Here is a 17,168-nt window from a genome sequence, read left to right as displayed (position 1 = left end):
GCATATACACGTTTTTATGTACCATCACACACACTTGCATTTTTCAATTTTCTTTCATCCATTTGATCTCTCTCTCTTGTTCTATGATGATGTTCTAAGTGTTCTTCATCATATTCAACAAAATCTACATCAATCTAGCTCCTAAAACCAACCTTTGATCAACCTACAAAACAACTACTTAAGAACACTTCAATAACACTTTCAAGTTTACTAGCTTACTTCCAATCTTGCAAATCCATTTCAAGTGATCATCCAACCTCAAGAAATCTTTCTTATTTACAGTAAGATATCTTTCTAATACAAGGTAATACTTATATTCAAACTTTGATTCAATTTCTATAACTATAACAATCTTATTTCGAGCAGAATATATCTTTCTAATACATGTGTAGTGTCATGATTCTACTTCAAGAACTTTCAAGCCATCCAATAATCCTTTGAAGCTAGATCAATTTTTGTCACTTCCAGTAGGTTTACCTACTAAACTTGAGGTAGTAATGATGTTCATAACATCATCTGATTCATATATATATATATATATATATATATATATATATATATATATATATATATATATATATATATATATATATATATATATATATATATATATATATAACTATCTTATTCGAAGATTTGAACATGTAATCACTAGAACATAGTTTAGTTAATTCTAAACTTGTTCGCAAACAAAGTTAATCCTTGTAACTTGACTTTTAAAATCAACTAAACACATGTTCTATATCTATATGATATACTAACTTAATGATTTAAAACCTGAAAACACGAAGAACGCCGTAAAACCGAACATACGCCGTCGTAGTGAAACCGGGGGCTATTTTGGGTTAGAAAATTAAAAACTATCTTAATCTTTGAATTGGAAGTTTGTTTTCTGGAAAAATGATATTACATATGAACATGATACTATATCCAAAAATCATGGTTAAACACAAAGTGAAAGTATGTTTTTCAAAATGATCATCAAGATGTCGTTCTTTCGACCGAAATTACTACCTCTTTAGTAAATGACTTGTAACCTGTATTTCCGACTATAAACTTATACATTTTCTATTTAGTTTCATAAATTACAGTTCATTATGAAACCATAGCAACTTGAATCACTCAAAACGGATTTAAAACGAATCATATCCTAGCTAACTTATATTGTATTATACATGTATTCTAACATATATTATGTAATCTTGGGACACCATAGACACGTATACAATGTTTTGACATATCATATTGACTCATCTATATATATTATTTGGAACAACCATAGACACTCTATATGCTGTAATGTTCGAGTTCGCTATACAGGGTTGAGGTTGTGTGATGACTCGGATTTTTCCAACTACTTAATTATACTATTCATATGATTTAATAATTTCAACTTGATAAGCAATGAATTTTAATAATTTTTGAACCTCCGGAAAGAATTTTACATAAGCAGTTGATCACCCTTTTATTTTTACGATTCACGACGTCATAACCTGTATTAATTATATATATTATGTGTGTATATATATATATATATATATATATATATATATATATAGATTTAACTTGAAAATATGATAATTAAATATCTCATTAAGTATATTAACAAAGTATTATATATATATTTTCATATTACTAATTTTAAAAGTTTTTGAACAAAATATATGTTACTATTTAAACGACGTAATTAACTTATGTTAAAATTTATTTACATATAATGTATTATGAGTGTAAATACATCCTTAAAAGTATTGAATACACTTTATAATATACAAATACATATAAAGGATAGCTATACTCGTATTTCCGTTCAATTTTCTCAAGAATTCTACTCGCATTCATGCGGTATTTTTACCCGTATTATATACAGCTTCTAGAAGTATTTACTATTGGTATATACCAATAGAAATCTGAAATTATTTGTATAATATGTCATCCATGACCTAATCAGTTTATTATGTCATCCATCACTTAATACATTTTAACTTATCTTAGATATTTTCACTAAAAACCAAATTTTCAAGCCTATAAATAAGCACCAGTTCTAACTCATTTTACACAAACTTGCAAGAACTCTCTCAAGTTTTGTTCTACTACTTCTTTCCAGCAACTTTACATTCTAAACTTGAGGTAAAAACTCTACTTAAACTCTTGTTCAATTCATATGTTTATAGCTATCTATATAAGAGTTTATAAACTAGAACATAGTTTAGTTGATTCTAAACTTGTTTGAAAAACTAATCTAATCTTTCTAACTTTACTCTAATAACACTTATTTATATGTATTATGATGTTATATTAAGTTAATATAAGAACTTATAACTTGTACATATGAATAACACCTTGAAACTTAACATATATCCTTTAATCTCCATTCGGTAAAAAGCGGACTGTTTTGGGTTGGGAATTAAAAACCTATTTTAGACTTTGAGTTCGAGGCTAAGACTTTGGAAATATGTTAATATATGTAAATAAGACTTCTAGTATTTTTTTCATGATTTTAGACAAAGTGGAAGTATTTTATCAAAAATTATATATTGGGTGGATGCCGGGATTTTTCCAAATCTGTCCACCAACACAAAAAGAGGGTAAAGCTCTAAAAATTACTGCTTAGGATGAACTTTTCGAATTGGTTTTGTAAAATTTACTTCTTAAGGAATCCATATCAATTTGATTCACTTTAAACGGAGTTGTTTTGAATATTTGGCGAGCAAAACAAAACGTGCTAAAATTAACGTTGTATGGACGAAATTTATATTATAAAAACTGTATTAACCATATCCTTTGTTAACTGTTCCTATATCCTATATATATTTGTATATGTTATCATTAGTATAACAAAATATTATAATCTTGGTTAATTCCGAGATGGTATATATATATAATAATCTTGGTACGTTCCATGACAATACGTGCACAATACGTTTTGATTAATCCTAAGATAATACGTACACAATACGTCTTAGTTAATTCTAAGACAATAAGTATACAATACGTCTCTGGATTGATGCAAGACAATACGTACATAATACGCCGTGGGGTAATTCTAAGATTATATATATATATATATATATATATATATATATATATATATATATATATATATATATATATTGAACTACTAACTTGACAACTTAAATAATCACATGTGATTGAAAATATAAATAATCACATGTGATTGAAAATATAAACTTAAACAATCACATGTGATTGAATATATGATATGAACTTACTATATTAATTTTGTTCACATGTTTTATTATCTGAATCATTATTATTGTTATAGGTTCGTGAATCCAAGGACGACGGCCATATTTTTAATAAGTTAAAAACTTATTATTAATATACTTTTACTACCGGGAGTATATAGTCCCATTTTTAAACTCTACAACTATTTTGGGATGAGAATACATGCATTTTATGTTTTACGCTATGGACACAAGTACTTAAAATATAATCTACGTTGAGTTGTACCACTTTGCATATCTTTCCCTAATAGCTTGGTAACTAATATTTACATGTTGTAAGAATATGTAAGCGCGAATCCTATTGATAGATCTATCGGGTTTGACAACCCCAACCGGGCTAGTCGCTCTAGTATCATAAACGGTTGCATAGTACTTCATTTTTACTACACTTGGTACAGTGTAGAGAGATTTCATAATAAAGAGAATATGCCACATTAATGGTTAAGTATGGTTACCGAAGCGCTCAACAACTTATAGAATATCTTTATTGAAATATTTGTAACTATGAAATCTTGTGGTCTATATTTATATCGATGCTAGCTTTAAACCTATATATCTCACCAACCTTTGTGTTGACTGTTTAAGCATGTTTATTCTCAGGTCCTTAAGAAAGCCTTCCGTTGTCGCATTATCTGAGCAAGCTTTGCTTGGAGTCTCATGCTTTTGTTTAAAAGAGGGTTGCATTCAATAAAACTTTGGTCATGTATTATATTCGACTGTTATGTCACATTTGTAATATTTGAAAATCGATGTATCATGGGGATTATTTTATAAATAATCGCCCATATGTTTGAAACTCGTATTATGTATAATAATGGTGTGCTTTTTATGAAACGAATGCAATATTTTCTAAAACGTATCATATAGAGGTCAATTACCTAGCTATGGGACCAATGAATAACGTACTGTGTTTATAGTAATATGGACGGGTCGTTCCAGTTGGTATCAGAGCAGAGGTCTTAGCGAACCAGAAATTGCATTAGTGTGTCTGACCGGTATTTGTTAGGATGCATTAGTGAGTCTGGACTTTGACCAAACTTGTTTTGAAAACCATCGATTATCATTTTTGGTCAAAAAATGAATATTATAACATATAAATATTATGTGATATATTTCTAATGTGGTAGTTAATGTGTGATAGATGTCTACTTCTAGCACCAATCTCATTATCACATCCAGCGACTCCGAAGAGGAATCTCCAGCAAAAGTACAAATCATTGACTTATCTGATAACCACGATGACTCGAAGAAAGATGTATCAATCATCTATATAACTGATGACGATGATGACCTAGAGTGGGATGCATTTTGGGAAGATTCACAAATTCCAGAAGAACCATAAGTGAAAGAACCTGAAAACGATCCGGAGGCGGAGGAGGAAGTCAAAGAAATTTCTAAACAAGATTGGAATAACGCAACAAGGAATGTTAAACTTTCTATTGTAGTAGGGCTTGAGAACCGACACCTTTTACCACCAAACCACCCTTACCATATAAATCTCCCTGATAATCCCACCAAGATACCAAGTACCTCCAACCCACGACCAACAACAAAATACACTGTGCGTCTATCCCTCATTCCACCTAAACAAATTGATCCACCAACAACTAAAAGGCCCTGTCGTTTTTGAATCACCTCCCGCTATGATAACATTTCACGCCATGTATAATATTATGTAGTGTGCTTTATTTTATCCTACATATGTATTATGTAAAATAAACCTATGTGAAATACTGGTATTGTATTGTTATATCATGAATAAGCGTGAAATGATTATGTGATTTTACTTTAAATTTTTCATAATAGAATATTATCTAGATTGTAGTAGTTAATTTTTGTACTAAGCTATTAAGTATGAACTTTAACGGGTAGGTAATACCCTATAAATAATTATAAAATGCTAATAAGAAGAAAATGCTTTTATAATAATTGGTTCATATTATTAATATGCCATGATGTACCATTAATTACTTACTACATCTATAATATTCTATGTGATTAATTATCTTATATGTTTATTGAAGAAACATGGCTCGATTAAATCGAATGACGGAACAAGAAATTGAGGAACTTATCAACCAACACGTAAACGACCGTACGCTTTGGGTCGAAGCGGCAAGAGCATCAGCAAATAACACCAACCCTCGTGTTGGATGCACATATAAAGCATTTCAAGGTTGCAAACCTTCATCATTCAACGGAACAGAAGGACTAGTCGGTTTAACTCGATGGTTCGAAAATCTCGAGTCCGTATTTAAAATCAGTGGTTGTGCGGAAGGGGATAAGACAAAGTATGCTTGATGCACATTACAGGATGGTGCACTTATATGGTGGATGTGAAAGCTGTAGGGGGTGATGATGTGAAGAATAGTCCTAATCCATCCGGACGAAGTCTATATCGATTATAAACGATTCACAACAGTTGATTACATTGCGAGGTACTTGACCTCTATATGATACATTTTACAAACATTGCATTCATTTTTGAAAAGACAATCTTTCATATATCGAAAGTTGACAACATGCATACCATTTCGTAATATATCTTACTATAATTGACTTAATAATAATCTTGATGAACTCAACGACTCGAATGCAACGTCTTTTGAAATATGTCATGAATGACTCCAAGTAATATCTCTAAGATGAGCAAATGCACAGCGGAAGATTTCTTTCGTACCTGAGAATGAACATGCTTTAAAGTATCAACCAAAAGGTTGGTGAGTTCATTAGTTTAACATAAATAATCGTTTCATAATTTTAATAGACCACAAGATTTCATATTTCCATTTCTCATAAACATACGTCCCATGCATAGAGACAAAAATATCATTCATATGGATTGAACACCTGGTAATCGACATTCACAATATGCATATAAAAATATCCCCATCATTCCGGGATCCTCCTTCAGACATGATATAAATTTCGAAGTACTAAAGCATCCGGTACTTTGGATGGGGCTTGTTGGGCCCGATAGATCTATCTTTAGGATTCGCGTCAATTAGGGTGTCTGTTTCCTAATTCTTAGATTACCAGAATAAAAAGGGGCATATTCGATTTCGATTATTCAACCATATAATGTAGTTTCAATTACTTGTGTCTATTTCGTAAAACAGTTATAAAAGCAGCGCATGTATTCTCAGTCCCAAAAATATATATTGCAAAAGCATTTAAAAAGGGAGCAAATGAAACTCACCTAATGTATTTTGTAGTAAAAATACATATGACTATATTGAACAACGGAACAATGCAGGGTAATTGTAATTGTAATCGAATAATTATATATATATTATTAGTTGTGATATAATTTTTATATTCTAATTTAGCTACTTCATTATTTATTCGTTTTATATATGAAAATATTTATATAATTAATATATGGGCATTAGGTATATTTTTTATATAATTAATCTTTTATTTACAAAGTACAAGTTATAATAGTACCAAAATAAGTATAATGATAATAAAATAATTTTAATAGTACTAGTAAAAATAATGATGGTATTAATAGTAGTTTTAACAAAATGATAGATTAAAAGTAATGATACTTTTATTAATAGTTATGTTATTCTTTAATAATATAATATCGGTTATGGTAATTATATTAATGAAAAACGATAATATTAATAATAATACTTGTGTCTATCCTAATAATACTAATATTTATAACATAATACCAATGATAATAATAATAATATTACATTCTAATAATACTAGTAACAATAATAATATTAGTAATAACAATAATAATAGTAATTATATTTGAAATTTTAATTAGGTTAATAATAACAAAAGGTAACTCTTATTAGTAATAATAATGATAATAAATACAATACTACTCCTAATAACAATAACTAATAATAATAATAATAATAATAATAATAATAATAATAATAATAATAATAATAACAATAATAATAATAATAATAATAATAATAATAATAATAATAATAATAATAATAATAATAATAATAATAATAATAAAAGAAAAGAGAACTACCTCAAGAAGCTCAAAAAATATAAATAATCTGCCCAGGCCGGGACTCGAACCCGCGACCTCATGGAAACCCCAACGATCTCCTAACCATTCTGCTAGCTTGTCACCTCTGTCTAAACCCAAACTCAAAAGCATTTAAATCATCTTTTTCTGTTTCCCTATTTCCTTCATCACAAGGATCAAACCCATTTTAACATCTCATCATCTTCTTCATTATAATCACAGCATCATCATTATCATCTTGACATTATAATATCATCACCTAATTCTAACCGTCATCATCATCGCTAAATTATCATCACTAAAAGATCATAACATCATCATAATCTAATCACGATCACCATCATCTTCATCGTTTATTAACAGAAAAAAATGACATCTGCAATGAACTCTTACGATTCAGTTCTTAGTCTATTTAGAAAACCCAAGCTGGGTCATGGCCCAACCATTTAATCTCGACCCATAATGACCTCGGCCCAAGTATCCTTTACGGCCCAAGTAAGTTTTCGGTTTGTAAAAGAATAAAAAAATAAAAATAGAAGTTGCAGGCAGAATTATAGCAGTCTTAATATTTAATTCACAAGTTGTACAAGTGACCAACTCCTTTAGGTAATTGTCGGCCAATACTCAAAAGAAGTTCAATCATCAAATAACCTTATGGTTTATTTTATTCTCATCATCACCTTTTCATCTTTTCGATGTATAATAAAAGAACAGAAACAATTTTGTGTATGGTGGTGGTTTGTGAGGGTTCACGTTTTAAACAGAAAGGAGACAGAATCTCGACTAGGTTGCATGATATGGTGGTGTGCCTGGTAGTTTTGAGGTTCAACGGGAAACAAAAAAAGAAACGTACAATAGAGAACGTAATAATAATAGTATCAGGAAACATGTATGATCGTGTAGCAGTTATCGGGTCCGATCGAATAAGAAGATGAAATTAATGATGTGATGGTTATGGTGATCGACTAGAACAGAATACCGTAAGTTGTAGCAGCGATTGTAGGAGAAAGAAGAAGTGGGTTTCATTGAAGAGAGAGAGAAGAGAGAGAAAAGAAAGGTGTTGGTGTTCGATTGTGTTTATGGCCGGAGATGGTGGAGGATGCCGGTGGTGAGTGACAGTCGTGATTGATGAAACCAAGTGGTGGTTAAGTCGTGTAACAATTGTAAGTAACAAGAAGACTTGTTTCGGATGACGGTGATCGAATACTTTATCAACTATCAAACAAGCAAAATGGTGTTATGAGTGTTTGATCATATGAAAAATAAGGATAGAGAAATATAAATCAATTATGGTCAGGTTAATGTTTCGATGTAGTGGAACAAGTGTTTATTTAGGTGTGTGTTTGTATGTCATATGCATGTATGTAGGTATCATATCTGTGATAGCAGAATATAATTAAAGTTAATATAACTCAATTAACATTTTGTTTGTTATCCTGATTGGTACGACCCAATTTAATCGAATCAAAGAACAAGCAGAAAACTCCAAACTACCCTAACAGAATTTGTCTGTTATCAGGACCACTTGGGAGTTATTCGTACAGGTTTGCTATTATGAAACTAATTACAGCACATTTTGATAACCATTAGAAACAGGATACAAAATTTTAGATATATATATATATATATATATATATATATATATATATATATATATATATATATATATATATATATATATATATATATATATATGAACCTATACATAATTAAAGTTGTATGTATATTATAAATATAAAATAAATATTAAATATTCAACATATGTTATTATATTATATTAATAATAAAGACTAAGTACAAGCTAAAATATTAAAGTTATATTACTAACCTTACTTTCAATATAAATGTTAATATTATTATTTGAATTAGTAATGTTATTATATAAAATATATAAAAGTTGTTATGTAAAAGTTATCATATTATTAATTATTATGATTAAAATTATTATTGTTAGTATTAAGATTACTATTGTTTTTAATTGTATTAAAAACCATATTATTATACCTATAAAGTATTATAGGAATTTTTATCATTAGTATTACTACATATATTTATTAATAAGATAAACTATAAACTATAAATACAATTACATAAATAAAAGAGTTATACAAATTTGGATATAAATACAATACATGAATATTGATATTCTTACAGATTATAATTAAAGTTAATTATATAGACATATACAAAAATACAGATTATATATATATATATATATATATATATATATATATATATATATATATATATATATATATATATATTTTTATTTATTTATTTATTTTAATAGCAACTTCATTATTTTATTTACTACTTTACATATTCAACTCAATTGATTAAATTGTATTTTATTTTACATATTAAATTTTAAGTATGTTTCATTACTTCAAATTATTATACATCCTTACATTTTCATATATATATATATATATATATATATATATATATATATATATATATATATATATATATATATATATATATATATATATATATATATATTATTTACAAATACATGTTCATGAATCATCGGGAAAAGTCGGAGGGTAATGAATACATAAATATAGATTTCAAAACTTTCGAGACTCAACATTACAGATTTTGCTTATCGTGTCGGAAACATATAAAGATTAAAGTTTAAATTTGGTCAGAAATTTCCGGGTCATCACAGTACCTACCCGTTAAAGAAATTTCGTCCCGAAATTTGATCGAGATCGTCATGGCTAACTATAAAAATGTTTTCATGACGAATATGAGTTGATAAATAGAGTTTTATCATTATTAAGTAATACAGATAAAACAATTCGATTATTCGAAGCGTATGAGTGAAGTTATCACAAAAGAGTGAAATAGGAAAGTAAAGATTCATCTTAAATTTTGACAGAGTCAGGGTTGAATTTAGAAAATAAGGCGTGTCTTAAATTTTGATGTTTTCTTGATTGAATTCCGAAATTCAAGGAATTTAAAGAAAATCTATGAAATCTATAAGATCTGATTCTTTGGTAAATGAGGAAATTAGGATCTCTTTAATTAAATGTGATGATCTGCCTCGATTGCTCTTTCTGATATCTCCATTATAAATTAAATTCTTCCGTTCCATTATTCTCATCATTCCTATACTTTCTTTCTTAGTTCATACATCCAAACGATTGTGAAAATGCTTAATCCAGTTCTGATCCTTGTCCTCATCTTTACTATCGCAACAATCATTCTCCTTTTCCAACTTCCACCAAAGGAATCTGCTTCCTTCAACCTTGCCCTTGGGATTATAATGTTTTTAATTCTCCCGTGTCTTTATGTTGCGATAAACATTGATATACACGGTTTGTAATTTATGTGTTGTTATCGGGCTTTATATTCTCCCTTATATTTCAAAGCTCTATGCTTTTGTTTTCTCTTCTCGACTTCAAGTCAAGCGAACAATGGTCCAGAATTTATAGATATGAATTTTGAAATGAACATAGTTAATGTTCTAAGAAAGAAATGGTAATAACACGATCTTGATTCGTCAAATTACCAGAATATCCGGGATATATAGTACTATCAAGAAAATATGTTCTCGATATGTTTATATATCAGATAAAATGTAAAAGTCATGTAACATGGCACATGATGACGCTATAATCTGTGAATCATCATGTCCCATTTAGAAACTCAGCATGACTTACTGTAATATAATCACGTTGATCAAGTGTCATTATATTATACTAACTCATGCATCAGTTCCCAATATTACTTCAATAACATTCATATTTTAAGCTCGAAAGTTTACAGAATATAGAAACTAACAGTTTCTATATGATGTAATACTGATAGCACGAAGAGATTAATGATTTTAGATAAGAATAGTTATAAAAATATCTCCAGAAATATGGAGGATATTTATAATGAAAGATACGATAATATCTCGGAATATCTAAGATTAGAGGATGATAGAAACTATTATCTGCAAGGGTTTAGAGTAAGGAACAAGATATTCACTAAAGACTTTAGAAGACATTGAAGCATTTAGATTCTTTGAATTCAAACTTATTCTTTGTGATTTGTCCATGGCTTTCTTCCTAGTTTCGCATAATCTGCTTTTCGGTACTAAATTTTCTATTGAATGTTTCCAATATAATGATACACAGGAAGCACGAGGAGGTATATAATTTCGAACGAGAATATTTATGAAAATATCCTCAGAAATATCGAAGATATTGATGATGATATTTTGGAATTTCTAAGTACGATGGTTGATAGAGAAAGATTTTCTGCAAGATATTAACATGACTTCGGAGCAAGATATTCTCTAAAGATTTCAACGGATCCAGAATTACCTGAATCCTTTGAATATAGGGTTTGGTCCTTGTATTTGTCCTTGGTCTCCTTCATGGGTAGCTCAATCTGTTTTTCAATACCCAATTTTCTATCGAGCGTTCCTAACACTCCTTTCTTTATCATAAAACTTTTAGTCATTTAGACCATCTACCATTTTTTTCTGTTTCCTCTGCATTTAATGCTATGATATCTGAATCATCGGTTATTAATCCGAGGTGGTTTCAGGAAAATTGTATTTTTAGATGATTAAACGCTGATAGTAATATGGTGGGATATGAAAGGTTCCCTGGTAACAATAAAAGAGCACGCGTATATATCAACGTTATAATAAGGTTGTTTCGTACGAAAAGTTGAAGTTGTCTTGCTGGAGCTGTGACAAAACTGGCTATCTCGAACAGCAGATGCAAAGTTATTTTCGGTAATAATAACGCTAAAGGAATTAGCACAGCTACGTGTTAAACGTTTACTCAGGTTCCGAGTGTTTTCAGGTGCATAACTATATGCATCAATCTTTTCTCCTGTAAATGAAGTGCGGTTGGTTCATCCTCTCGATTGAGGTGTTTTCAAGAATCATGAAAGGTTTGAACGCAGAATGTAATCGTGAAGATACAAATGATGTTTAAGACGAAATCAAGTGGCAACTTGAAGAATTGTTTAGTTTCATATGCTATAATCAATATTTTAATTCATTTTAATTGTCCAATGTTATTAGTCCACAGTCGATGGTCCACAGTTGACAGTCCAATAATTCATATATAGTTTAATATATAATATTCGAATTAATTAATACGTGTCGTGACCCATATACTTCTCAGACTCGATCACAACTCAAACTATATATATTATTGTAGAATCAACATCAACCCCGTATAGAGAACTCAATCATTACTGCATATAGAGTGTCTATGGTGATTCCAAATATTTTATATATAGATGCGTCGATATGATATGTCAAAACCTTGTATACGTGTCCCGATATTTAAAGTGCGTAAAATAAATAACAGAAAATTAAGTAACGATAAATAAAGTGCGTAGAGTAAATAACAGAAATTTAATGACGATAAATAAAATTTCGAGAATGTAAATTGCGATAAAATAAATTGTGATAAATAAAATGTAATCAGTTAGCTAGGAACAGTTAGCTAGGAACAGTTAGCGTGGATTCGTAACAAAATTTATCATAGTTAATTTGTTTGTTTCTAACAAATTTTATTTTGTCTAATGTTTTCTTCATTATGCCACTTGTCGGATTCTGATAGGTCAAAATCCAAATATGAAATTGAATGAAAATGGTTATTCTGTGATGAACGGATTCGTATAGTTGTGGTTGCAAGTAGGATAGTAAATGACTGTTGAATCGAATTCGAAGAATGTATAGTGTAACTTATTAATGCAAAATCTAAATATTCCTCGGGTATTACCTACCCGTTAAAATATTTTCACCATTAATAGTTTGTACCATAAAAATTTTAATTACAATCTTTATGAAACCATATATACATATATATTTTCTTCAGACGTAATTATGGATTTAATGAGTCAATGTGATATTAAACTCATCAGATTTACGGCTAGAACTAGAGTACATAATCTCTAAAATATTAGAGATTACATAATCACCATGAAGGACGAAGATAGCTTATGTAGAACGATTCGTAAAACGATTCGTAGAACGATGATTATGCTTGAGGTATAGTTTGCGAGGTTGAGACGTGTGATGATGTTGTTGTTGTTGGTACTCCTTGGTATCCATGGTGCGTATGACGTTGATGTTCGAGGTAAAGATTAAGATGTTGAGGTGTGGGATGCGGATGTTGATGTTGGTGGTGGTGATGGTACTGTTGACATTGGTGGTGGTACTGGTTATGCTGCTGGTGCTGCTGCTGGTGTTTGTAACCTTCGTACCATATTCTCTAAAGCCACTACCCGAGCGCGAAGCTCGTTGACTTCTTCTATTACACCGGGGTGATTTTTGGTTCGGACTAGCGGATAAATATAATCTAGAATTTGGTATAGTATATAATCGTGGCGAGATACTCTGGAAATGAGAGAAAAGATGGTGTTTCGAACAGGTTCACCGGTAAGTGCTTCAGGTTCTTCGCCAATAGGGCAATGTGGCGGATGGAAAGGATCACCTTCTTCTTGTCTCCAATGATTGAGGAGGCTACGAACCCATCCCTAATTCATCCCGAATAGATGATGACTGATTGGTTGATCCATTCCGGTCACACTGTTTTCGAAGCTTGAGTGGGATTTCATTTTGGAATCCGAGTGACTTGAACTAATGATGAATTCCATTTCGTACGATTAAATAAAGAATTTTTAGATATGAAATGATTTTCTGGCTAACGGATGGTATTCTTAATTACATAGAATATCCATATATATAGAACCAAAGGTTTCGTAGATTACGGAGGAATTTACGGGATACGCCAGGTAAGGTTTACAGTAACAGATACGCTAAGATATGAATCTTGTCTATACACTATTCATGCAATTAATGCAGCAAGACGTGTCTAGACTAAGAATAATAAGCAGATAATTTTCGACACAAAATGATAAGAAAAACTTTTTGACATGCAGACCAGGTCGAAGTCCAGACTCACTAATGCATCCTAATGCAAGACCTGGTTCGCTACGACCACCACTCTGATACCAACTGTGAATACAGTTGGGGATAACCACCGTCCCACCCAGCGCCTTCCCAGCTAACCGCCTGGTGACCACTGAGTGTACCTCAGATACTGATTTTAGGGCCTGCCTCTCAGCTACTGCCAACCCTCGTAAGGGATCGCAAGGAGTAAGAGCCAATGCTTCGTCACAGGTAACACTGTGAGAACCTCCTTTACGACTAACTTGCCACACATGGACGGCGTTATACCAGCTCTGATACCAACTGTGAAGACCCATCCTAATCCATCCGGATGAAGTCTAAATCGATTATAAACGATTCACAATAGTTGATTACATCGCGAGGTACTTGACCTCTATATGATACATTTTACAAACATTGCATTCGTTTTTGAAAAGACAATCTTTCATATATCGAAAGTTGACAACATGCATACCATTTCGTAATATATCTTAATATAATTGACTTAATAATAATCTTGATGAACTCAACGACTCGAATGCAACGTCTTTTGAAATATGTCATGAATGACTCCAAGTAATATCTCTAAGATGAGCAAATGTACAGTGGAAGATTTCTTTCGTACCTGAGAATGAACATGCTTTAAAGTGTCAACCAAAAGGTTGGTGAGTTCATTAGTTTAACATAAATAATCGTTTCATAATTTTAATAGACCACAAAATTTCATATTTCCATTTCTCATAAACATACGTCCCATGCATAGAGACAAAAATATCATTCATATGGATTGAACACCTGGTAACCGACATTCACAATATGCATATAAAAATATGCCCATCATTCCGGGATCCTTCTTCGGAGATGATATAAATTTCGAAGTACTAAAGCATTCGGTATTTTGGATGGGGCTTGTTGGGCCCGATAGATCTATCTTTAGGATTCGCGTCAATTAGGGTGTCTGTTCCCTAATTCTTAGATTACCAAACTAAAAAGGGGCATATTCGATTTCGATCATTCAACCATATAATGTAGTTTCAATTACTTGTGTCTATTTCATAAAACAGTTATAAAAGCAGCGCATGTATTCTCAGTCCCAAAAATATATATTGCAAAAGATTTAAAAATGGAGCAAATGAAACACACCTAATGTATTTTGTAGTAAAAATACATATGACTATATTGAATAACGGAACAATGCAGGTTTGGCCTCGGATTCACGAACCTATATCATTCATATATATATTAACACACGTAATTGTAATCGAATAATTATATACATATTATTAGTTGTGATATAATTTTTATATTCTAATTTAGCTACTTCATTATTTATTCGTTTTATATATGAAAATATTTATATTTATATAATTAATATATGGGCATTAGGTATATATTTTATATAATTAATCTTTTATTTACAAAGTACCAGTTATAATAGAACCAAAATAAGTATAATGATAATAAAATAATTTTAATAGTACTAGTAAAAATAATGATGGTATTAATAGTAGTTTTAACAAAATGATAGATTAAAAGTAATGATACTTTTATTAATAGTTATGTTAATCTTTAATAATATAATATTGGTTATGGTAATTATATTAATGAAAAATGATAATATTAATAATAATACTTGTGTCAATCCTAATAATACTAATATTTATAACATAATACCAATGATAATATTAATAATATTACTTTCTAATAATACTAGTAACAATAATAATATTAGTAATAACAATAATAATAGTAATTATATTTGAAATTTTAATTAGGTTAATAATAATAAAAGGTAACTCTTATTAGTAATAATAATGATAATAACTACAATACTACTCCTAATAATAATAATAATAATAATAATAATAATAATAATAATAATAATAATAATAATATAATAATAATAATAATAATAATAATAAAAGAAAAGAGAACTACCTCTAGAAGCTCAAAAAATATAAATAATCTGCCCAGGCCGGGACTCGAACCCGCGACCTCATTGAAACCCCAACGATCTCCTAACCATTCTGCTGGCTTGTCACCTCTGTCTAAACCCAAACTCAAAAGCATTTAAATCATCTTTTTCTGTTTCCCTATTTCCTTCTCCATCATAAGGATCAAACCCATTTTAATATATCATCATCTTCTTCATTATAATCACAGCATCATCATTATCATCTTAACATTATAATATCATCACCTAATTCTAACAGTCATCTTCATCGCTAAATTATCATCACTAAAAGATCATAACATCATCATAATCTAATCACGATCACCATCATCTTCATCGTTTATTAACAGAAAAAAAATGACATCTACAATGAACTCTTACGATTCAGTTCTTAGTCTATTTAGAAAACCCATGCTGGGTCATGGCCCAACCATTTAATCTCGACCCATATTGACCTCGGCCCAAGTATCCTTTACGGCCCAAGTAAGTTTCCGGTTTGTAAAAGAATAAAAAAATAAAAATAGAAGTAGCAGACAGAATTATAGCAGTCTTAATATTTAATTCACAAGTTGTACAAGTGACCAACTCCTTTAGGTAATTGTCTGCCAATACTCAAAAGAAGTTCAATCATCAAATAACCTTATGGTTTATTTTATTCTCATCATCACCTTTTCATCTTTTCGATGTATAATAAAAGAACAGAAACAATTTCGTGTATGGTGGTGGTTTGTGAGGGTTCACGTTTTAAACAGAAAGGAGACAGAATCTCGACTAGGTTGCATGATATGGTGGTGTGCCTGGTAGTTTTGAGGTTCAACGGGAAACAGAAAAAGAAACGTACAATAGAGAACGTAATAATAATAGCAGCAGGAAACATGTATGATCGTGTAGCAGTTATCGGGTCCGATCGAATAAGAAGATGAAATTAATGATGTGATGGTTATGGTGATCGACTAGAACAGAATACCGTAAGTTGTAGCAGCGATTGTAGGAGAAAGAAGAAGTGGGTTTCATTGAAGAGAGAGAGAAGAGAGAGAAAAGAAAGGTGTT

This window comes from Rutidosis leptorrhynchoides, chromosome 2, assembly GCF_046630445.1.
Source record: "Rutidosis leptorrhynchoides isolate AG116_Rl617_1_P2 chromosome 2, CSIRO_AGI_Rlap_v1, whole genome shotgun sequence".
Classification (NCBI taxonomy): Eukaryota; Viridiplantae; Streptophyta; class Magnoliopsida; order Asterales; family Asteraceae; genus Rutidosis; species Rutidosis leptorrhynchoides.
The sequence above is the reverse complement of the archived record's forward strand: the minus strand, read 5'-3'. Positions refer to the sequence as shown.